Raw genomic sequence first — 25,011 nt, 5'->3', positions numbered from 1 at the left:
TGACACAAGTGTCACAAAGTGCACTGTCCCAAATGGAAATAGGCCACAGACAATATGCTCCCAGTAATCAATAACAAACAGCACACATGACCAAATACTTACCAGCAACACAATACAGCAACACAGGATGAAACATTGCCAAAATATGACAGTACCAAATGAAAGTAGTGCAAGTTTTACAACCTGAAAAAGCCTGCACATACACCCCTTCCAACTGCAGAGTGTTGACGTCAGGCAAATGTGTCAGTGCATTCCGCATCCGCAAAGGAGATGGCCTTGTGAAGACATGAAGAAGGTACCTGGGAATAAGGAGGAAGACATGGATGCACAAGCACATATCAATACACCATGTAGTGTTCAATACAACAACAATCCCCACTAGGGAAGTACACACAGTTTTGACTACAGACTGCCCACACAGCTCATGGGAGCCCAATGTCACTGTGTAAGTCACTTGCATCTAACCCAAACACAGGACAAGCCTGAATGTGCCCAGCTGGAATACACAGTGGATGCCCACGGGAGCCACACAAGGCAACACACTGTAAAAAAAGAAAACAAAAAAAAATGGCCATGTGGGGGGATGGGGGGAGGCCACCCAGGAGGTTCGAGGACAGGATGCACAACAACACCCACCTGTGTGGCTGTTGCGAAAAAAAAATACCTCCATGGGCTCATGGCCTGCATGGCTACGCTATTGTGGGAGAACTGCTGCTGTCGCTCTCTTCACCCTCTGCTTCTGCATCAGGAGGTGGTGGTGCTATGGGAGGCAGCCCACGCAACGCCCTGGTATGGTCCTCCATGGCAGCAAGCATGCGGGTGTTGAAGGTCTGATTCTGGAGATGATAGTGCGGAGATCCCCATGCAGCACCTCACGGGTTGCCCGCATTTCTGCACGCATGGCCTCGCGTGAAGCCCGTATCTCCTCCCGAGTTACCTGAAGCTCAGCTGAGAGCGAACGTGTGAGCTGCTCCAGCAGCTGTTCTGACCTTAAATTTCAGGAAGACTCAAGTTCACTTAGAGTCTGCCTGAGGAACTGGAGTTCTAACCTCAGGGCTTCACTGTGGCCCTGTGACGCCACAGAAATGGCTTCCCGCAGAGTCTCCAGTGCCGCCCGTCGGTCTCTGTTGGACACCAAAATGTCTTCCCTGTGTGATTAGCAAATGGAGTCTGTTGCCTGCTGTTGTTGCTCCATCTGCCTTTCAGGGGGGAGAATGGAAGTGTCCACCATCTCCATTGCCTGAGCCATCATTTCAACTGATGCTGATCAGTTGAAATGATCCTCAACTGATGCTCCCTGTTGTGCTGCAATACCGTAAATGGAGTTTTCCCATACAGTATTGCCTGCTGGCGCACGGCCACCGTGTCGGCGGGCACCACACCTGTTTGGGGCAAGGCGATCTGCACCTTGCTGTGCCGGCACTGCCTGAGGCTGCAGAACTGCATTCCCCCTCTGATCTGCTGTCCCAGGAACAGGATCAGATGTGGAGTGTGACCCTCCATCCGTAACCGCCAAAGGCAGAGTTACCAACACTGACATCCCCATAGAGGGTCCTACCCCTGGTGCAGGTGGGTTGGACAGAACAGAATACCTGACAGAAACACTCACCTGCGACAGCACATTAGTCTCATCATCCAATTCAGCACCTGAATCATAGGGGAGGTGCAACCAGAGACACCCTGGACAGTATGGTCTGCAATAAGATTGGGTTTTCACCCACCACCACACCACGTCCTCCACTGGTGCCCGGTCGTGCCTGAGATTCCTCCTGGGTCTGCACCATCTCCTCCAACTCTACAGCATCAAGTGCGTCATCACCTGCAAAAACATGAAACACAACAAATGGAAACAGACATGAGCATCATAGCGCAGACATAGGCCTTACAAGCCAGGGATCCAGTACATGATTTACACATGTCCCACATGACAATAACCCTGGCATGAATGCACTGTCAATGAGTTGGAAGGGGGGGCAAAAAGCAGACACTGAGGACACCAAGATGGAAAAGCAACACATTTTCTGCATGCTGGGTAGCACTGGCAACACACATTAGCCTGTGAGTGGCATGTCCAATACACAGACATGACACATGCCAGCACACAGATGTCATGTAGCCTAGGCATGGTACATTTGACAAGTACAGCCATATGTCAGTGAATGAGTACTGTCACCCAACCATGTGAGATGGACATGATGACATGAAAAATGCTAAATAGTGTGACAAAATACGCATGTGCCACACACTGCAACACATCCATTGTACAATAATACAGTGATTGCAGGCAGATGTACACATCAATGGTTGGTCACTTCAACATGACAGGAAACAACTATCATGTTCCACATTCAAACAGGCCCCAATAATTAAAGTGAGCAGGACAATACTCAATCAGCCTGAATGGTCTAATCATTCACATAACAAGGTAACAAATGTGGGCCAATGTGGGCTGTAATCAATGACAGAAGCATGTCACATATGTGGCATTAGGGCTGAAAAATGCATTGCAAAAATGGGAGAATTGAAAGAATCAGCCTGAATGAACACTGACAAATTCAGAACAATGTTGTTGCAAGATGAAAGTTCAAGGGCAACTGCAGTAACGTGGCGCCACTTGGCTACTGTGGGCAGAAGGGATACTGTCATACCCAAATCCAAGGCCGCTGAATGTTTTGGAGGAAGCACATGGGTGACCCATGCCACTCAGGAGTACACACCCTCACCTGGCACTCAATCAGAACCTGTCACCCAAACAACATACACATGGATTACACACACATGCATGGGCACTCACCGGACAATGCGTTGTAATCTGATAGGTCTCCCACACCTTGGATCTGTTCCTCTGTGACGAAGGTTCCAGCAACAGACTCATGTTCAATGAGTTGGTTGTCCTCTGGTGGAGACCCATCACCAGTCACCAGAATAGAGGCATGATTTGAGGCCAGCTTGTTCTTTGCTCTGCGTTTCAGGTTATTCCACCGCTTGTAGCAATCATCAGCTGTGGGCCTCACAAATCCAAGGGCACTAATGTGGTCCGCGATGGTCTGCCAGTGTGCCCTACGTTGACCAGGTGTGGTCTTGCACCCTGCAGTCACCACCATTTCACGGCTATGTGCCGACACATAGGCCACAAGTGCATCAAGTTTGGCATTATTAAAGCTAGGCTTCCTTGACGTGCCGGAGTGTGTGGCCGTGTCTGGGGTCTCAGCCTGTAGTGCCAGAGCACCCTTCTTCTTCTTTTTCAACGGTGATGCAGATCCTGATTGGCTTACGCCGCTCTGGTCAGTAGGGGTAGAAGCGCAGGTGGACTGGGTACTAGAAGTGTGCAAAGGCACAATGACCATAGGTCTTGGTGCAGGCATTGGCTGCAGAGTGATTTTTGCAGGGCCAACATCAGTTTGATGGACCTGGACCGACACTGTACCGGCTGGGAGACTCAGAGCTGGGGTGGATAGAGCTGCTGCAGCCCCTGCAGCCTCCCCACCCTGCCTACTTGGGGCAGCAGATGACATTGCTGCCCCAGATCCACGTGGCCTGGTGACAGCAATTTGCACCACCACACGTGGCTTAGATTTGATGACCTGGAAGTCAGCCTGGGAGTCATCCTGTGCCGGTTCAGGTGCCAAAATGGGCCAGTTCAACAAGGGCTGAGCTGGGATGGTGTCAGCTACGTTTCCCACAACCATGGGGGGGCATGGGTGTCATGGGTGTCCCTGATTGGTCCTCCACAAACGGGGGTCTGGGGCACCCTACAAATCCTGGCCACGTCCCCTACCGCGCCCACCATGTCCATCTGTTGGAGGTCGGCCACCTTTGCCTCCCTTACTGCTTGGTTGCCTCACAACCATGGCACTGATGTTGTTGTGCGTATGGGAGTTGCAGTAAACCATTCTACTGGGCAATTGGGGTGAAAGGGGTAGGGTACTAGATGGAATCCGTACCCTAGTGCTCTGGCAAGGCTGTATGTGACCCCTGGGGGAAGATGACGGGTCACGCAAACACACAGGCACCCCAAAAACAAAAGCACATGCGCACGCAACCCCTGGTAGACCACTTGCATGGAAGAATAAACCTGCACTATGCTGTGGCACCCAGAAACACAAAAATAAGCGTACGCGTGTTACACGCAGCCTACACTGACCACTGAAGGGGTACGCAACACACGTGGGCAACCACAGTTGGGAAATGCGTGCGCGACTCACTGTCTGCCTTGAAAAAGAACGTGAAAAAGACATGCGTGTGCCCGTAGGCAACACCCCTGCCAAAAGAAGAAAAGAACGCAGTCTGAGGAAACAGGGAGTATGAACTGAAAACATTGTGAAGTAATCGCGTGTGAACCGACAAGAAGTACAAGATACACCCACTCGCTCTCCACAAAAAGCCTGTACAAGGAAACAGCATGATACTCATACCTTTTAAGCCAGCCCACACATGAAACGTCACTTACGCGCTTACGCGCTAAGGCCCTTTCCTCCAATAGCACAGTGACGTGCAGTTTTCTCATGTGCTGATTTACTATGCACCCGTGTTGTGGGCAACGCCTGCGCATGTAACGTCACTGACGCGCTTATGCGCTAAGGGCCTTTCCTCGGATTACACGCTGACATGCAATTTTTTAACGTGCCAAATCTCTCCGTATCAAGCTGGCCATGCGAATACACACAGAAGACCACGCTCCTGCCCAAAAGGCAATTTTCCTGCCCCCAAGAGCCCCGAGCACGCTCCCACCAGCCATCTGCTGCTGTCTGCCTGCCGCCCATGTGCCCTGCTATTTGGTGCCTGCACGTCAGCCATCTGCAGGGGTCCAGCTGCTGTGTCCAAACCTGCTGGAACAGAAGACTCCCGACTGGGATAACATCGCTCCACAGCCCAGCCGCGGGACCCAGTTGCCCACCCACGCCTGCCTCGGGGGTCGCCATGTCGGGGCAAACACCATCTGAGACCACAAGCGACCCCCAGTCAGACAGGCAGAGGACCACCAGCTTCAGTGAGAAGGAAGTTGGTGTCCTGGTGGAGCATGTCCTGGGGCATTATGATGCCCTCTTCGGAACATCACGTGCCAACAAGGAAGGACGGTTGAGTATCTGGGAGGACGCAGTGGTTGCCATCAACGCAAAGGAGGTGGCAACCCGCAACATCAAGCACGTCAAGAAGCGCTGGGAGGACCTGAGGTCCAGGACCCTCTACAAGGCCCGGCGCCTCACGGACGGGGGCCAGGGCAGCATGAGTTACACCCAGATGAGGGTCCTGGAACAAATAGCCCCAGCGCTCCATGCCCAGATCCTTCAGAGGCAGACCCGTCTGGAGTTGAGCGGTAAGTGGGAAAGCATTGATGTGTGAGACAGGGCATGTTGCAGTGTGCTAGTAGTCTGATACTTGCCTGTATGTGTGACATAGGCCATGTATGGATGTGTGTGTGCAGGGACATCATGGTCATGCATGTCAGACCAGTGAACCACATGGATGGTGCATGTGTTCCAATGCAACATGGGGAGCTGTATGCGGAATGCACACATGAATGCATGCCAGTCTCTGTTCTTGGACATGGAGGGGGGTGAGGGATGGGTGCTGCTGTCATGTACATGTATGGTGCACATGTGTGTGTGTCTGAGAAGTGTGTGTGCGCGACTTTGAAACGCCATGGTGGGAGGTCACACAAGTTTGTGGCAGATCACTCTCTTCGGCAGGGGCCTCTCTCTTGAACAGCCTTCCTGCCTCCCTGAAACTCGAGCAGAACCACCTCCGGTTCCGGAAACACCTCAAAACCTTCCTCTTTGCTTCTGCTTTCTCTCCTCCCCTCCCTTGCTGAACTCCTGACTGAAATTGTACTGGTTACCTGGCTACCCCTCTCATCTCTGGGCCAGGCCCTGTCAACTGCCCACCTGCACTGCCTCCCTGGCAATCCTTGCACTTGGGGACTGTTTCTGTATCCCTTCAGTCCCCTTTCCAGCACTTGTCCACACTTCCTGCACTTGCCTGTTTATACTTCCTGCACTTGCCTGTTTTATTTTATGTGTTTTATTTATCTTATTTTTTTCACTTCCCATGTACTGCACTTCCCCCTCTCCCTTCCCCCCCTTGCACTCTTCCTGTCCCCCCTTCCCATGCACTTGCACGATCTGAATGACACCTTGCCTAGTAAGATCATTATCTGTCCTCCCTTTGTTCCCCCCCTTGCCTCGTTGCGCCTTGAAACACTTGTGTATAGGCGCGTTATTAATGCCATATCATATCATATCATATCATGACACATGTCCGTGATTATGTTTAGATTCACTCATGCAGTGCGGTCACCGTTGTATCCACTGTGTCCATCCACTGTGTCTGTGGTGTACAAGCTATGATGCATGACCCTCCGGTGATGTTTGTGCATGGGACCAGTGTGAGCCATGATGCATGTGAGTTTGAAGTCAACATTTTGGTTAACAGAGGCCCTTGTACATGGATGCTAATGTTGACTGTAGGCACCAGGACTGTTACTGCATGTGTGTTGCATGCATTCACCCATGTGTTGTGGAGGGACATGATGGAAGTGACATTTGACAGTGCCACTCATGTGTTATTGCTTCCTGTCTAGGGGAATATTGTACTGTACCCTGATGCTTGTGTTCTATGTCTCCCTCTGCGCAGCGTCAAGTGAAGAAGAGGGCGGAGATGGCACTGTGGAGCCAAGCGGCAGGATGCCTCCACCGGGCGGTGCGCAAGGCCCAGCCACCCTCCCAGGAATTGCCAACATCTGGGAGCGAGGGGGCTGGTGCTGCGTCTGCCACTACGGCTGTAGCAGAAGGGCCGGGTGAGCCCCCACAGGGTCTTGCAATGGCGGAAGACGATGTGGAGACATCCAGGTTGGTGGTCTCCACAGAGGAGGAGGAGCCACCTACTGGGCTGCACATGGGGCCTGGTGGGGATAGTACCACTGGTGCAGGTGCTGTACTCCAGGGCCAGGGTCAGGGGGCAGCACAGGTCACCACAGAGGGGCCTGTGCATGTCGCTGTCCTTGACCCTGTGACTGCACCACCATGCACCAGCAGGAATGCCCCGTCCCAGGCCCGTCCGCAGGTAGGGGGGAGTGCCACGTCATCTGCCTCTTCACTACCTGCGGATGAGGGGTCCCACGACCGTATGGACTCCATCCTGGTTGAGGTCACGTTGCATGCGCATGACATTCGTGATGACGTATGTGCTTCCTGGGTGGAGCACGCACACCATCACGAACAGCAGCGTCGCAACGTGGCACTGTTGGGAGGGGCCCTGGTTGGTGGGTTCCTACATGTGTCACGCACTCTGGCGGACCTCTCCTCCACTGTGGAGACTATGCGCCAGTCATTCTCGTTGCCGTCTTCCGGCCCAGATTCCACCAGGGCCCCCTGTGGACCTGGCCTGACCAGCACAGCCAGCTTGGTGGAGATCCCATCCCTGCCACAGTCGGGAGTCGGCGGTCCAGCAGGGGTGGACACCCCAACAACTGGAGTCCAGCAGATGGAGGATGTGCAGGCATCGGACAGGGAACATGGTCAGCAGCAACAGCAGCATGCTCTAGGTGGGAGCAATGATGGCTCGGGGCCATCGACATCAGAGGGGCAGGCATCGGCCAGAGGGCAGGAGAACCCTGGAATGGGTGTGTCTTCCGTGTGGCTGCGGTTGGGCCAGCGCATAGATGCGGAGTGTCGGCGGGCGGAAGAGGCGCGGCTCACCATGGTCAGGGCGGAGTTCTCCATGCGTCGGGTGTTGAGCCGGGCAGAGTGCCTCGAGGCAACTCGCAGAGAGTTGGAACAGGCCATGAGTGCATCCCTGCGAGACCTAGGGGCCAGGGCAGAGGCCCGCCTCCAGGACATCGACATGGAGTTTGATGATGCCCTGGCCTGGGACATCACAGAGTGAGCCGCAGGACTTGCCCGCCGCCATTGTATATAGTTAGATAGTTTCAGGTTTCCTTTGTTCTTCTTTTAATTTGGAGTTAATGGACATTGCTCCACTTCGTGTGTATATAGTTTTTTCTTCCTAGGACTTTTTTGTAGGTTTCCTTTTGTTTGTGGATCATGGACCATTTGGACTTACATTGTATATAGTTGCAGACTTGTACATACTTTCTTTTTCTATATTCCCATGGATCAATGTTTTTTTTTAAATTTGGATTATGTTTTTATTATGGACATTGGCAATGGACCACTTTTTTATTCTACGTGAGTTTTCTTTTTTTTAACTTCATTGGATTTACAATAATTGTTTTCTACTTCGGTCATTGTGCATTGATTTTCAGTTCACTATTCATCAAAGTCAGTTCTTTATGTTTTTAATAAATTTTTTATTACTTCAGAATTGGTGTTGTGTTCTGTAATTGGTTTTGTGCATGTCTCATTGAACATTTCCTCAGTCACGTGTTGCCACTGTGTGGCTACGTTGTGAATTCCTGCATGGGCATGGTGGTTCATTTCATCTATCATGGCATGGGTAATTTGGGAGTGGGTTCTGTGGATGGTTACATGCTTGGATTGGGGGGCAAGGGGGATTAGGGTTGGCTTTCGGGACATGGGTCTGTTTTGTTGGTTTGTTTGGACATAAGTCTGGGCCTGAGGCTCACTGCTGGGGTGTGGGGGTGCTGGGGGACATGAGTTGGGGCCTGCTGGCAGGTGCCCATCACTGCTGGGGGGTGGGGGTGCTGGGGGACATGAGTCGGGGCCTGCTGGCAGGTGCCCATCACTGCTGGGGGGTGGGGGTGGTGGGGGACATGAGTCGGGGACCTGCTGGCAGGTGCCCATCACTGCTGGGGGGTGGGGGTGCTGGGGGAAATGAGTCGGGGCCTGCTGGCAGGTGCCCATCACTGCTGGGGGGTGGGGGTGCTGGGGGACATGAGTCGGGGCCTGCTGGCAGGTGCCCATCACTGCTGGGGGTTGGGGGTGCTGGCAGACATGAGTTGGGGCCTGCTGGCAGGTGCCCATCATTGCTGGGGGGTGGGGGTGCTGGGGGACATGAGTCGGGGACTGCTGGCAGGTGCCCATCACTGCTGGGGGGTGAGGGTGCTGGGGGACATGAGTCGGGGCTTGTGGCTCACTGCTGTCTCATTGAACATTTCCTCAGTCACGTGTTGCCACTGTGTGGCTACGTTGTGAATTCCTGCATGGGCATGGTGGTTCATTTCATCTATCATGGCATGGGTAATTTGAGAGTGGGTTCTGTGGATGGTTACATGCTTGGATTGGGGGGCAAGGGGGATTAGGGTTGGCTTTCGGGACATGGGTCTGTTTTGTTAGGACACGTGGTTTGTTTGGACATAAGTCTGGGCCTGAGGCTCACTGCTGGGGTGTGGGGGTGCTGGGGGACATGAGTTGGGGCCTGCTGGCAGGTGCCCATCACTGCTGGGGGGTGGGGGTGCTGGGGGACATGAGTCGGGGCCTGCTGGCAGGTGCCCATCACTGCTGGGGGGTGGGGGTGCTGGGGGACATGAGTCGGGGGCCTGCTGGCAGGTGCCCATCACTGCTGGGGGGTGGGGGTGCTGGGGGAAATGAGTCGGGGCCTGCTGGCAGGTGCCCATCACTGCTGGGGGGTGGGGGTGCTGGGGGACATGAGTCGGGGCCTGCTGGCAGGTGCCCATCACTGCTGGGGGTTGGGGGTGCTGGCAGACATGAGTTGGGGCCTGCTGGCAGGTGCCCATCATTGCTGGGGGGTGGGGGTGCTGGGGGACATGAGTCGGGGACTGCTGGCAGGTGCCCATCACTGCTGGGGGGTGAGGGTGCTGGGGGACATGAGTCGGGGCTTGTGGCTCACTGCTGGGGGGTGGGGGTGCTGGGGGACATGAGTCGGGGCCTGCTGGCAGGTGCCCATCACTGCTGGGGGGTGGGGGTGCAGTGGGACATGAGTCGGGGCCTGCTGGCAGGTACCCATCACTGCTGGGGAGTGGGGGTGCTGGGGGATATGAGTCGGGCCGCTGGCAGGTGCCCATCACTGCTGAGGGTGCTGGGGGACATGAGTCGGGGCCTGCTGGCAGGTGCCCATCACTGCTGGGGGGTGTGGGTGCTGGGGGACATCGGTTGGTGATCACTAGTGGAAGGTGACATGTGGGCTGGCTGAGGGGCATGCCCATGGTGGATGGGCTGCGTGTGTGACATGACCAGGGCTGCAGGGTGGTCCCCTGTGGTGTGGGTTGCCTAAAAGGGCCGTGGAGGGGGTATAGGGCACACCTGGGAGGACCCACATTGCTAATTCACGTGTGGGACTCCCCGTGCAACCCACTGGATACACATTCGCGCTCTGACAGCGAAATCGCGTGTGATACTTCCCGCGTACCCCAGAAATAGACGTACCCTGCTCGCACAGGGCCGATCGCGTGTGAAACTTCCTGCGATCCCCAGTAATACACGTACCCCACTCGCACAGGGCCGATCGCGTGTGAAACTTCCTGCGCACCCCAGTAATACATGTACCCCGCTCGCACAGGGCCGATCGCATGTGAAACTTCCCACGTACCCCAGTAATACACTCATCCTGCTCGCACAGGGCCGATCGCATGTGAAACTTCCCGCGCACCACAGTAATACACGTACCCCGCTCGCACAGGGCCAATCACGTGTGAAACTTTGCGCGCACCCCAGTAATACACGTACCCCACTCGCACAGGGCCAATCGCATGTGAAACTTCCCGCACAGCCCTGAAATTCATGTACACTGCTTGCACAGGGCCAATCACGTGTGAAACTTCCTGCGCAGCGGGGTACGTGTATTCGGAGGGGTGCGCTGGGAGTTTTACAGGCATTTTCGTGGTTGGGGGCCTGTGCGCCATGTACGGGATTTGTGCGCTGTACATGGCGCACAGGCAGGGGTTGGGGGCATAACTGGCGCTGCTGCAGGGTCGCTGCGCCACTCTGCGCCACGGCTGGTAATGAATGTTGAAATCCATGAATACGCTGTGCGCGGAAATGGATTTTGGCGCACGCAGCTGTCGCAGACTGTTGCACGCGCACACTGTGCGCCAGCCGCGTGCCCCACTTGTGCACTGAATTCTATGAATTACCCCCTTAATAGGACTCATGCGTATCCATTAACTCTTCTTCTTTTCTCCATGGTTTAAAAAGTTGTAACAGCGACATGTAATACAGTTCTTTATGTTGAGGAGTTTTTAATGACAATTTGATATGATTCGTTAATCTGCGTTTGGTAAATTTCACTAAGCTGCCTTCACTATTTGCTACTCTGTATCTACCTTTCTTTACATCTGGTTTAAAATTATTTTTGTATGTGAAGTTTTGGGCTACGTGATAGAGACACATGCTTTTCAAAGTGGTACTCCTCATTTGGTAGTATGTGTCTAGTAAATTGTTTTTCAAAATGTCGTGGCTGTTGGGATCATTTTTGGCTATTGTTTGTATGTCCTCATATGATTTCAGAACTTTTTTTCTATATTTAGTAGGACCAGGGCTTTGCCATACTATTTTGTCTGATTTTCCATACAAGGCAGTACCGGTTAAACCGTCTGCAGCTTCATAGCAGCTACGTTCTCTATGAGAGAGCATTTTTATGCCTAAGCTGTACAATTGCTGTGATAGTGTTTTGTCAGCTGATATGTCATCCCTGAGGTCCTGAAGCTCCGTTTTCTCTGCTTTGGTTAAGTAAGCTGTGACATATCATGCAACTGCAGTGGAATTGTCTGCAATGTACTGTACATCTATGTTTGCATTCCAGAGGAGGACAATGATTGCATTGTAATCATTGATGTATTTTGATTTGACTGTTCTTTTTATGTAATATGTGTTCTTAGGTGATTTACCTTTTACACTATGTCTAACTGAAGAAATTAAGTTGTCTACTTAACCTGTTGTTGAAACTGGTCTAGGGAAACCAAAGCAGCATTTGGTGTAGTATTTCCGTGTTTGTGTCTTTGAAATTGTAAACTTTGTGCGTGAAGGTCCTATGTGTTGTTTGTGAAGGGATTTCACAAGTGACATATTTTTGGATGAACTGCAAAACATTCGCATCACTATCCTGAGCAAATTTAGGAGCATCATTAATCCACAAAAGCATGTGGATGTGTGGTGCTCCTCTGGCTTGATATACCTTTTTCCAAAAGAAGTGTTGCACTTCTCCGAGGGGAGGAACTGTTTTATTACAAATGAAGTGTAGCATAGCAATGAAACAATGATGGAAATATCTTGATACGTTCACAGGATCTAGAGAGCAGAGTTCTCCTGGTGTTTTTATAGAGAGGAATTGCCATAGCATTTCGGTGCTGGACTGCCCATGTGGGGGGGACAAAGACTGATATGCAAATGCAAATGGATATTTCCCATCTGTGAAAGGTACAGTGAGCAAAAAGCAGAAGGCTGCAAACTCTCAAAGTGGTTAATAACCACTGAACAGGTTATCATGCCATGTTCTTTCGAGAGAGGGGTGTCTGCTACCTTTTTTGCATTTTTTGGAAGGAACTTGGGGTTGGTCACCCTAAAATACCTGGGGACAACCAGACGTGGACTCCCAGCTCACTGTGCTCAGAGAGGCACAGCTTCACCTCACTCATGAGGCCCAACAAGGCTGAAACACGTATATGGGGTTGCTGTTGGTACTCTTGTTCAGAAAGGAATTGCCATAGCATTTCGGTGCTGGACTGCCCATGTGGGCGGCACAAAGACTGATATGCAATTGGATATTTCCCCTATATGAAAGGTACAGTGAGCAAAAAGCATAAGACTACGAACTCTCAGAGCGATTTATAACCACTGAACACGTTATCATGCCGTGTTCTTTCGAGAGAGGTGCGCCTGCAACCTTTTTTATGTTATCTATGTTTGTTTTGTTTTTGTTTGCTTTGCATAGGAAATCGTGTAAATCGTCCCATGCATATTCTGCACAACTTAATGTCACAAACCAAGGGTGTGCGCCAAGGTTTCTTATCATACAGCATAAATCCCTCTGACATCGGAACCAGTATTATTTTGTACCACGCATGTTTGCTAAAGGATTTGTAATGCTTGACTGTAAAATCTCATCTTTTTCTTGCACTTTTTGTAGTAATTCAGTAGCTGACATATTTTGAAAATGGGCACCTGATTTCAATGTGTGGCCAACTCCGCAGCATAGAGTTGCTATTTCATTTTCAAAGAGAAGGTGGAATATGTATTCCATGTTTTGTCGGAATCTGGGGTCTTCAGAATACATTTGTAAAGAGCGGTAGTCTGATGCTTTTATTGGTGTGGGTATATCATCATACCTTCCTGCTTTTCAATTAGGAAAGAGTAGAGGAAAGGCACGAACATCTATACTTTTTTCTGATATGCTGATTGGAGCTCCTTTGGCTTGTCGCATTTGGTACGTTTCCAGTGCATCATCTATGGTGTTGTTAGAGTGTAATGGGTGAATTGTATAATGGTCTAAAATATTGGCTTCTGTAGCAGGATCTAGAAGTTGAAATTGACCAGTTTCTGATGACTCTTGAATTATTTCAGTGGTTTCCCTCAGGTTTTCTTCAATATTAATTTCTCGTTAGTATTCATTGTTGTCTTTTAATTATTGCAGGGCTTGTCTAATTTTATGTAAGTCCACCAGTTGTTGCCAATTTATTTTGTCTTTTGTAGGTACGCCATTTACTAAGATAATTAAAGATTGATCTATTGGACGTTGCACTCCCAGAGTGTGTACATTTTCTTTGAGATCTAATGGCAAATAAACTACTTTACCGTAAATGCCTTTCACTAATTCAAAGGGAGGTAGTATTGCTGTTTTGGGTTGAAGGCGTATTATTGCTTGAAATGGGTGCACTATTTGAATTATCATGCTCTTATATAAGTTGAGTTGTTGCAGGGGTTTTGGTAATGGGAATAATTCCAAGTTATTTGTGATAGCACGTGAAGGTGTTTGATTGTTGTCAAGTTTTGCAGTGCAGTAACTGCATAGTATTAAGGGGTCAGTAATCTCATATTTGTTTTCTGCTATAATATAGAGAGCTAATTGGAACCATTTGGAATCTTCATTGTCTTCTATTTTGAACATTATGTCTACAGTTTTTGTGCTATTTTTAGAAAAAGTCCTGCGGCAACACACACACACACATGGTTTGGTACTTCAGCAGATGTACTTTTAAACTTTGATATTTCTTTTTTGTATGTGTGTAAAAGAAGGTTGCCATCTGTACAGTTGTTGCTAGTCTGTTGTAAATTTATTGCATTTTGTAAGTGGCTTTCAATTCAAAAATATTTTCTCTGGATATGATCTATTTCTTCGAGTAGTTGTTTGGCTGTTTCATGTTGAAGATTGATATTTAAATTGGCTAGTACTAAAGCAGGTATGGTTAGTTTATGGATCAGATTTCTTATACTTAAATGATATGTTGATATCCTTTTGATATGGTGGAAAGTGATTTTCCAAATAGGTCCACAAATGCAGGCTAATGCACGTCCTTGTAGTCCTGTGTATTTGAGCACTGGACAGGGGTCCATATTTTGTAGTAGTTTAATTTTGAATTTGTCTTTGCCCTTCACGTACTGATTGAGGAACTGGCATAAAGATTTGAAAGATGTTTTGGTAATGTTACACATTGATGTGCACGCCCATTTGTAGACTGGACGTATTGGTTCAGTGTTACGCTCACCTGGTCTCTGTGGGGGCGTTGGGGCACGGTTTCAGCCCTCCCTGGACTTGGCTCGCCCTGGATCAGGCTTCCTCCCCTGCTCAGGTAGTGTGCACTACGCTGGTTACTGACACTGCCCCTGAGAGAGTACGAGAGACCGTGAGAATGCTGTGGTCGGACTGTGATTTACCTCAAACCCTTCTTCCAAGAACGAGATGAGCATGCGTTTAGCCATACAGTCCCACCTGTTTCTTTATGAGGATGAGCTCTCCGTCCTGCTTCTCAACTGCAGGGGTACCTTTAATGAACCTAGTTTCTTCACTGGTCCATGTGCGTGGCAGCCCAGACCGGCTGTGGCTGATCCACTTCTAAAGTAAGTGTTTCTCAACAATGATTATTGTCCGTATGCTTTTGCAATGTCTTTTTCCGTGATTATTGTCCGTAACCCTTGTAATGTCTTTCCTTCTCCCCAATAGGTGGTGAAGGGACCAGTGGAGTTGCGGTGTTGGAAGTGAGTCCAAATGGGGGCCAGAGGAGTTTACGATGTCCCAAGTAGAAGGTAAGTTTGGTTCTAAGGTCAAGCGCGAGGAATATGTTGTGCACGACCTTAGCGTAAAGTCTTTATGTTGTTTCTAACCTTGTTTATCCTTTTCTCCTGCAGGGATGGCCTGGCAACGTCTGACGAGAGGCAGCTATCTGAAAGCCTGCCGGCGGTTGCTGGATGGATGGATTTATGAGGATGCTGAACGAGACGAGCTCCCGAGTAGCTTAGACTCCCGGAACAGGTGAGGATGCACTTCGACTGCAGTGACTGCTGGAATCAGGTAAAATCCGCTTCAGACAATGGTATTGCTGAAATCAGGTAAGAGCGCTTCAGGCGGCGGTGAGCGTTACGCTGCTATAAGCAGACTAACACGAATCGCTTGCATGCAGGTGGGGCAGGCTTAAATAGTCTGGTCCCAGCCACGCCTCCTTGCCTCCGCCTTGTGGCCCCACCTTGCTGCACCCAGAGGATGCTGCACATGCCGCCCAATTTTTTCCTATGGCCACGCCTGACCTGGATGCACATTGGGACCTTGCAGGGGCGGAAAGAAAATGTGCACCAGAAATAAAGTGCTCAGAGCGCACTTTCTCATGAGCCTGGCCGCAAAGGCGCCAGGACTGGGTCAACCTGGACCCTTTATGTGATGGATCTAGTGGTCCTTGCCCAGTGGCCATGACATTCGGTGGTATGGACAGGTGATACTGAGTTTTCTGGGGATGTTTTTGGGAGCAGCTTTTCTTGTTCCATAATGGTATTATTAAGTTTTACATACCCCCGTCCACTGTTATTTATGGCAATTGGGTTTGTTTGCTTTCATTTATACGCTTTTTCATTGAAATATGTTTCTGTGCGCGTGGTGTGACTTCATTCACCTCCAAAGATGTTTGTGAAGTTATCTTTGTTGAAGTCTTTTTTGTAGTTTAGTACTTAATTTTGTTAGTGGTTTCATTCTGTTTAAAACTAAAATAAATAATTTCCTTTTGAGAAGGATTGCACTGTCTATGAGAGATTCTAGGATACATTTTCTATGATTGGTTTTAAGGGTTGTGCGTGATTTTTCTCCTGTTTTTATATGGTTCTGAACGACTATGTGGCAGAACATATTTTGTAAAATAATTGTTTTGGTATGCTTACTTGCAGCTACATCAAGATTTATAGGTGCAGTGTTAGCACTAGTGATAGCTGCAGTCTTGTTAATCACTTTCTGTGTTGTTTTAAATTTTGAAAGAGGGGGCAAAGTGTCTATACTGGAAGTTTGTTTTGTTTCGCTTAATGACTGTATTAGCTGTTTTGTTTGAACTTTTTGTACACATTCTGCTAGAGGTGGATGCTTATTTTGGAGAGTTTTAGTTTGATTTCATTTACTTTTGTGTTGCTTTCTACAGTTGCTTTTTCATAGGCATTCTTTGGGGTCTGTTGGAGAAAAAAAGAAAGTGTGGGTTGGGATTTTGTGCAGTGTATGTGTGCTTTGTGCATGAGTGTCTGAGTATGATGGTAAGGATGTATGTAGAGGTGTGTGATTGTGCAATGGGCTTCTACATCAGGTTGTGACAGCTATTCTTGTATTTGTGTGTTAGCATACTGGTGTTCAGATTGCAATAGAAAGTATGGAGCTAGTGAGGGGAAGCACTAATACTGAATCTAATGTTGCAGGGTTAATACAATTGTTTGTTCTAGAATACTAGAATTCTACAGTGTTTGAGTAACAGTTAGAACATTATTGCAGTATTGTACTTACTTTTTTGGATGGAAAGAGAAGTTTCTTCTGAGTTCTTGCTCGTACTTCAGACGGTGCTGCTTTTCAGGAGAGTGGTCTTCACTGTAATTGTGAAAGAAAGACGTTAGTAGATATGTGTGTTAATACCACTGTTGTTAATGTAGACTTGGATTTCTTTGTTTTTGCAGTAGTAGTGCTTTCTAATTGCTGTGAATAGCATTTACATGCACTTTTCTTTGCATATATGCATTCTGTATATTTTATTTAGAATCTGTTAGTTGAATGTGCTTTAGAAATTAGTACAATAGTAAGCGCACAGAGCACACTTGGCTTCGTAAGGCAGTGTTATTGGATGTTAGGAGATAGAAGGAATAATTGTGAGCTTTGTTTGCTATTTTTGCAGGGTAAATGGCAGGAACTATATAGAAAAGTATGCAATGTGTATGTATTTGTGAAGGTGTGGGAAATAAATCAGAAGGATTTGATGGGGTCAGCAGCCTATTACTCAGTAGGTGATTACTAAAGTACTGGGTGATTCTGTGGTGCTTGGAGATGGGAGAGTCTGAAATAAAGTAAGGGTTGCAAGGAAGGACCTGGAGCTTGTGTTGCAGATTGAAGGGGGGAGATGTTGTATGTCTTGCTTTACAGCACTGTACATAGTTGTAGATGAGGTGATAGATATGACTGCACCTGTGCATAGTTGAAAGCTGTTGTGAAATCTAGAACGAATGGACAACCAACTGGAATGAGAGAGCTGTGTAGACTGGAAGAACAGTTGTAGAGGCAGTGGTATTGTTTCAACTGAGATCCTTTCAAATGATATTGGCTATCTGTGTATATAAATAAAGATGCATGTACTCACCCTGGCTGCGTTTAATTTTATAACACACTAGAAAGCCTTTTTTTCCATAATTATACTGTTATTTCTCCCATCTTTTAACGTGAAATGGCACTTTGTTAAATAGCTACGTGTGTTGTGTCTGATTACTAATATAGTCATTTGTAAAGGAAGTTGAAATTATAGAATGTATGTGAAATATGCAGAATGTATAGAAAGGGAATTGTATGTACATTTTATGCACTATAATGCATTAAATGCTGTCATGATTGATATGTGGTTAAATATGTGGCAGTGGTTACAACAATGATAGAATGAATGAAGAAAATAACAGTTTGCACATTGCAGTTAATAATACAGGTAAATAAAAATGTGGAGAGCAGACAACTTTGCAAGTGACACTTGATCATAGCAGATGGGTGAAATGGTAGTAAGCTTGTTTTACAAGTTACACAGGGTAAGTGGCAGTAACTCTGTTTATATGCATTTATACAAGAGATGTACATGTACCATACATGCCAATCCTCCCAATTTCGCCGGGAGACTCCCCATTATTCATGAAAAATATTGTTATTTTTCACGTTCTCTCGTCAAAAATACATCTTTGCCCAATGCATTCTTATGACACAAATGGTGTCTCCCATTTTTTAGGAGGAAATGTGCATCCCAGGTGGGTCGGAATGCTGGCATGTATGATGTACTGTGCAAAAAATATTCATACCTGTACTTTGTGTTCATGCATCTGAGTGTCCATGAATCTGCAAGTAGACATGTTGGAGAGTTTACTAGTAGTTGCTGTAGGTGCCTTGCAGTCACAGCGCAATTGTACTCGGAGTAATGAACAGTACATCTAAAGTGTTGAATTGTGATAATGGAGTTAGCTGTAGATGTCTTCTTGCATGTTATTGGTGGATGGTTGTGTGACTGCTTAACAGTAGCCAATGAGGGAATGGTGCAGGGAGTGAAGTGGAAAGGGTAGAAGGGCTGCCCCAGTGTTACTTATGCGCTCTGCGGACAGCACGGCTGTTCGCAGACAAGACATGTCACATCCGGGGCTTCCGAGCATGAAATGGGAGTGTATTTTGAGGATTAACCAATCCTACCTTTGACACTGTCAACCATGCCATCCTGCTCAACCGTCTCCGTGATAAACTGGGTATCACTGGTCAGGCTCTGGCGTGGCTGACTTCTTTCCTCTCCGACCAACCCTCCCAGGTCCAACTTGGGTCCTTCCTCTCTGATATCTTTTTCTCTACCTGTGGTGTCCCCCAGAGATCTAACCTCTCTCACTGGCTGTTCAACCAATACCTGGCACTCCCTGCCCACCGCATCGCTGCTGTCTGCCCCAATTTTCAGTGCTATGCGGATGATACCCAGCTCATTTTGAGGCTACCCTCGGCCTCCTCATCTCCTTCCCTCATCTCTGACTGTCTTTCTGCTATCTGGGAGTGGTATGCCGCCAATGACCTCTGCCTAAATGAGACGAGATTCTACTCATCGGCACACCCACTCCCTCCTTCCCTGCAGCCCTCTGGACGGCCTTTCTTGGCCCTCTTCCTGCTCCCACTTGAAAGGCTAAAAACCTCAGGGTCATCTTTGACTCCACACTCCCCTTCTCTCCTCACATCTCTGATGTCTTGAAGAAGTCACACTACCAGCTGCACCTCCTCAGAGGTATTCTTCTTTTCCTCCCCTTCCCCCAGAAGCTCACTGTCTCCAGAGCCCTGGTTCTCTCTAGGCTGGACTATTGTAACAGCCTCTATCTAAATCTGCCTGCCTCTTCTCTCCACCCTTTGCAATTTATCCAGAACAGGACTGCAAGACTTGTCCTTGGCCTCAAGCCCAGGGATTGTATCTCTCCAGGACTGAAATCTCTGCACTGGCTCCCAGTTGCTGCGAGGATTGAGTTGAAAGCCCTCTGCATTGTCCACAAGGACTTCTGGGGCCTGGGGCGGCAATACCTTGAACTCTCTCTTCCTAAATATCTTCCTTCTCAAACTTCCTTGCTCATCCACCTCCAACTACCTCAGGGTCATTCGCTTCTCCAAGCAATGAGTTGGTGGTAGATCTCTCTCTTTGGCAGAGGCCTCCCTCTGGAACAGCCTTTCTACCACTCTGAAACTTGAGGAGAACCATCTCCGGTTCCGGAAGCACCTCAAAACCTTCCTCTTTGTTTCTGCTTTCTCTCCCCCTCTCCCCAGATGAATTCCTGGCTGAAACTGCTCTGGTTACCTGGCCACCCTTTCTGATCTTGGGTCCAGGCCCCGCCAGTTGCACACCTGCACTGCCTCCCTGGCAACCCCTGCACCTCTGGACTGTTTTCTGTATCCCTATAGTCCCCCTACCAGCACTTATGTCTGCACATTTCTTGCACTTGCCATCAGCTTATTTATTCTACTATCCCATGTACGGCACTTTCCCCTCTCCCTTCCCCCTCACACTTTCCCTTTCCCCTTTCCCATGCACTTGCACGGTCTGAATGACACCTGGCATAGTAGGATCGTTGTCTGTCTTCCCTTCTTTCCCCCTCCCTTGCCTCGTCACGTCTTGAAACACTTGTGTATAGGCGCGTTATAAAAGCCATATGATATCATATCATATCATATCAGGTTTTGAGGTTCTGCTTCATATTGAAAGAGGCTGTGTGTAGTGAAAATGGCGGAGGTGGAGAAAGTCATGGTGGCAGTGCTTGGAGATAGGTTTGTGAATGGTTTGGAGCAGTATGCAAAATGTAGGAATGTGGGAAAGAATTTTGATGTAAAAGGAGTGGAGGTGGGGTGGATCACTGTGCCTGGTTTCAATTTGCAGGCAATAGTAGAAGTTTGCCAAGGTGTGGCTAAGGTTAAGAGTCCACATGTGGTTATCCTGCACTGTGGTGCTTTGCATTTGGGTTATGTCAGTGCCCCTTTGTTAAAAGATCTAGGAAACTTGGTTCAGGCAGTAATCAAACTACTTCCAAATTCCAAGGTAAATTTTTCTAGTTCCGTACCTAGGGTAATATGGAAAAATAGTTCTGTTTTTTGTCCTCAGCAAAATATTGGTAGGTGTTTCATCAACCAAGGTATGTTTGCTTTTATGCTTAGAGCTGGCATGCTCTTTTGCAACAATGACAACATTGAGCCTGGCAATGTTGATTACTTTAAAGAAGATGGCATGACTTTATCTTTTGTGGGAAATGCCATGCTGTTTTAAAACATAAGGGTTGCTTTGGAGAAGCTAATGTGAAGATATTTGGAGGAAAATAAGGAACCCCCCCAAAAAAATAAAAAAATAAAAGGTGTTTCTGAAGCATCTCCAAAAAAACCAAAAAAAGGGTCTTTTCAGAGCCAACCTCAAAGGGGAAATGGCGCACACTATTTAAATTTGAATTCCCCATACTCAGATACTCCCCGAACATTTCACACACAGCTTAAAAAATTCCCAAAATTATGCAGATCATCAGAGACATAGTGTGGGACATGTGCAAGGCTGAAATTTTCCAGGAAAATACCTTGGATTGCTGGAAAAAACACTTTTTAGGTGTCCAGGGGCCCCGACAGTGTTCATTACGCTTAGCGCAAGTGCGGTCACATGATGTCAAGGACACTCTGGTGAATGGGACGGCTGTCCGTAGGACACCAAAGGCACGGGGTCGGGTCTATGCATACTTGCAGGTGTTCTACGACAGTGTTCCAGTCCCTGAACTAATTAAAAGTGTGACACACGTGGTTACGTTGTGCTACTAAAAACCTATGAAATTCAGTGAAAACAACTTTGTTAAAGGGACGTTATGGTTCCAAGTAAAACCGAAAAACCCCTCAAATTTGCCAGTTATGGTAAGCTAAGCAACCATAACTCGCGCCACCACCGTGCACTGCTAAGACTAACACTCAGGACATCAAAGATGACATCACAAATATCATTGATGACATCATATACCAGGCCCCCACTCATGTCCCACTCATGTCCCACTGCACCCCAACCCCCCAGCAGTGAGGGGCACCTGCCAGCAGGCCCCCACTCATGTCCCACTCATGTCCCCCTGCACTCCCACCCCCCAGCAGTGAGGGGCACTTGCCAGCAGGCCCCCACTCATGTCCCACTCATGTCCCCCTGCACCCCCACCCCCCAGCAGTGCAGGGCACCTGCCAGCAGGCCCGCACTCATGTCCCACTCATGTCCCCCTGAACCCCCACCCCCCAGCAGTCGGGGCACCTGCCAGCAGGCCCCCACTCATGTCCCATTCATGTCCCCCTGCACCACCCCAGCAGTCAGGGGCACCTGCCAGCAGGCCCCCGCTCATGTCCCCTTGACCCCAGGTCATGACGATCCTAAATCATGGCCCTTATGGCCAGCCTACCCAGCACAAAGACCCAACCAAGTATTGCATCCACCCACATCGAAAAGGCAATTACATGATACAACCCCAATGGCAAGTATGTAAATGAGCACCTGTCTGTCACACACACACAATGGGTGCAAGTGAATCTCAAAACACAAATCATGACATGCATGAAACCAATGAGATAATACCACAAATGGAAGTTTTAAAAAACATATTGAAGATAACATGAACGTAAATCAAATCAAACACACAACAATGAGAATAACAAAAGAAATGGTCCATGTCCGGTAAATAATGAAAAACAAGAAATAATAAGCCAAAGAAATCCAAATAGGAATGGTGTCCAAAGTCACAGTCCAAATAATAAAATGCAAGGTTTAAAACAAAGTAAAAACCATTGCTCCATGGTGAACACAAAAAAAATATAAAAAAAGATGAATCCAATGTAGAACTATGTACAATCGAAGAATCCAGGGTCCATGATCCCAACTCAATAAATGAAACCTACAAAATACTACTACCTAATAAAAATAACTATATACAAAAATGTGCATCAGTGTTCAAGCGGTACAAAATAAAGAAAAAATGAAAGGAAACCTAACACTAACTAACTAACTATTTACAAGGGCAGCGGGCAAGTCCAGCGGCTCACTGGTTGATGTCCCGGGCCAGGGCATCATCGAACTCCTTCTCAATGTCCTGGAGGCGGTCCTCTTCCATGACCCGAGGGTTCACAGGGACGATTACATCCGTATCTCCAGGTCCCTGCGAATGGCCTCGAAGCACTCGGCCCGCCTCAGGGCCCTTTGTATGGAGTTCTCCGCCCTGACCATCGTGAGCCGTGCCTCTTCCGCCCACTGCCGCTCCGCATCTAAGGCATGGCCCAACCGCTGCCACACGGAAGACACTTCCCGTCCAGGGTCCTCCTGCCTTCCGGCCGATGCCTGCCCCTCCGATGATGAAGGCCCTGAGCCATCATGGCTCCCACCTTGTTGCTGCTGCTGCTGTGCCGCTGCCTGTGCCCTGGCTCTTGCTGCCTTCACATCCTCCTCCGGCTGGGGTGCAGTTGTTGATGTGGCCACCCCTGCTGGACGTACGACTCCTGACTGTGGCAGGGATGTGTCCTCCACCAGCCTGGCCGCATGGTCAGAGGCAGCTCCACAGGGTACCCAGGTGATACATGGGTGGGAAGATGGCATGGAGGACGACTGTGGCATAGGAAGTTCAGTTGAGGGGGGGGTCAAAACAAGGTCCAGAAAACGGAGGAATCCGGCCCTGGTGAGCTGTCCCAGTGGGTCAACGTGGTCAACGAGCCATGCGAGAAGACGTGCAGTCTCCTCATGAAAAGACTGCAGGTCAGCTCGCATGGCCCGTTGACGTAACGCCACCCCACCCAGGACAGGCTCAACCTGGTGCTGGATAGCCACATCCGCAGGGAGAGGAAGGCCAGTTGGTGTAAACCAATCCCCTCCCTGAGAACGGGTCTGGACGTAGGCATCCCTGCTGGTGCAAGATGATGCAGTGACAGGATCAGGGACAGGATTGCACACAGGCACCTCCGCGGCGGCCTGTGCTGCCTCCTGTCCCTGCCCCTGCACTGCACCACTAGCACCAGTGGAATCCCCACCTCCAGGCCCCATCTCTGTCCCTTCCATGGCCTCCTCCTTCCACCAAACCCCCCACCAACCTGGATGACTCCGTGCCATCTTCCTCCGTCAGACCCTGTGGGGTCTCAGCTGCCCCTTCTGCTGCCGAGGAGTCCAACTCCGACCTCCGCCTCTTGGACCTGCCCTCGGCAGCTGCGACCTGCGACGCGGCATCGGACTCCTCACTCCCCGACGAGATGACAACCTGGGAGAGGAGCCGGGCCTTGCGTCTCCGGCTGGCAGTGCGATCCCTGCCGCTGTGCTCCACAGCACCCTCTCCGCCCTCTTCATCAGTTGACGCTGCAGACAGGGAGAGATAGGACACAGGCATCAGGGCACTGTACAATGGACTCATACACACATGACAGTTGCACACGAGTGTCATTGTCAAACTTCAGACATGGCATCACAATCCCCAACACACATGTCATTTAAACTCACACACATGAGCTATTCCACAGCCATATTGCAACAGCCAGCACCATCCATACACATACAACAGCATGAACAGCCAAAGGTGAGCCTGACATCACGTGAAACACAAGGAGTGCACTAGACACGCACACACGCCACCACACTCACATGCATGTGTACACCTCCTACGACTGTCGCAGTGATGAGATTTGCACCCATGTGACATCTGGCAATCAGTCTTCTACACATCAGTGTCCCAGGCATCCATGTTGCATCACTGTTGCACCCTTATCAAATACACACACATGCACATGCACACGATGCAGACACATGCAGCTGGAACCGACATCCATGTGTGACACCACAACCATCCCAACTTACATAAACAGTCATCCAAACATGTGTGCCCACACATCAGCATTTTGCATGCAAGCTCACATACACATGCACCATCCATGTGTCACACATGAGAGGCCTCGCATGTGTCAGCCTCACGGCCCTGTACATACATGGCCCGACAAAAATACATGTGCAACCTGCACACTACTGGCACACCAACACACGCACAGCATACAATCAGTATGCATGTACACTTACCGCTCGACTCCAGACGGGTCTGCCTCCCAAGGACCTGGACGTGGAGCGCTGGGGATATGCGTTCCAGGACCCTCATCTGATCTTCCGACAGGTGGCCCCGGCGCCCCTTAGCATCCGATGCCTTCAAGAGGTGCCGGGCCTTGCTGAGGGTCCTGGACCTGAAGTCCTCCCAGCGCTTCTTGACATGATGGAATAGGTGGACTGCCACCCCCTCAGTGTTGATGGCAGTCACGATGTCCGTCCAGATCCGGGTCCGTCCTTCCTTGTCGGCGCGAGAACTTCCGTAGAGGGCTTCATACTGCCCCAGGACTTGCTCCACCAGGACACCAACTTCGGCGGCAGCGAAGCTGGTGACCCGCAGCCTCTCTGGCTGG

The sequence above is a fragment of the Ambystoma mexicanum genome, chromosome 5q (assembly GCF_040938575.1).
Source record: "Ambystoma mexicanum isolate Mex_15411 chromosome 5q, UKY_AmexF1_1, whole genome shotgun sequence".
NCBI lineage: Eukaryota > Metazoa > Chordata > Amphibia > Caudata > Ambystomatidae > Ambystoma > Ambystoma mexicanum.
The sequence above is the reverse complement of the archived record's forward strand: the minus strand, read 5'-3'. Positions refer to the sequence as shown.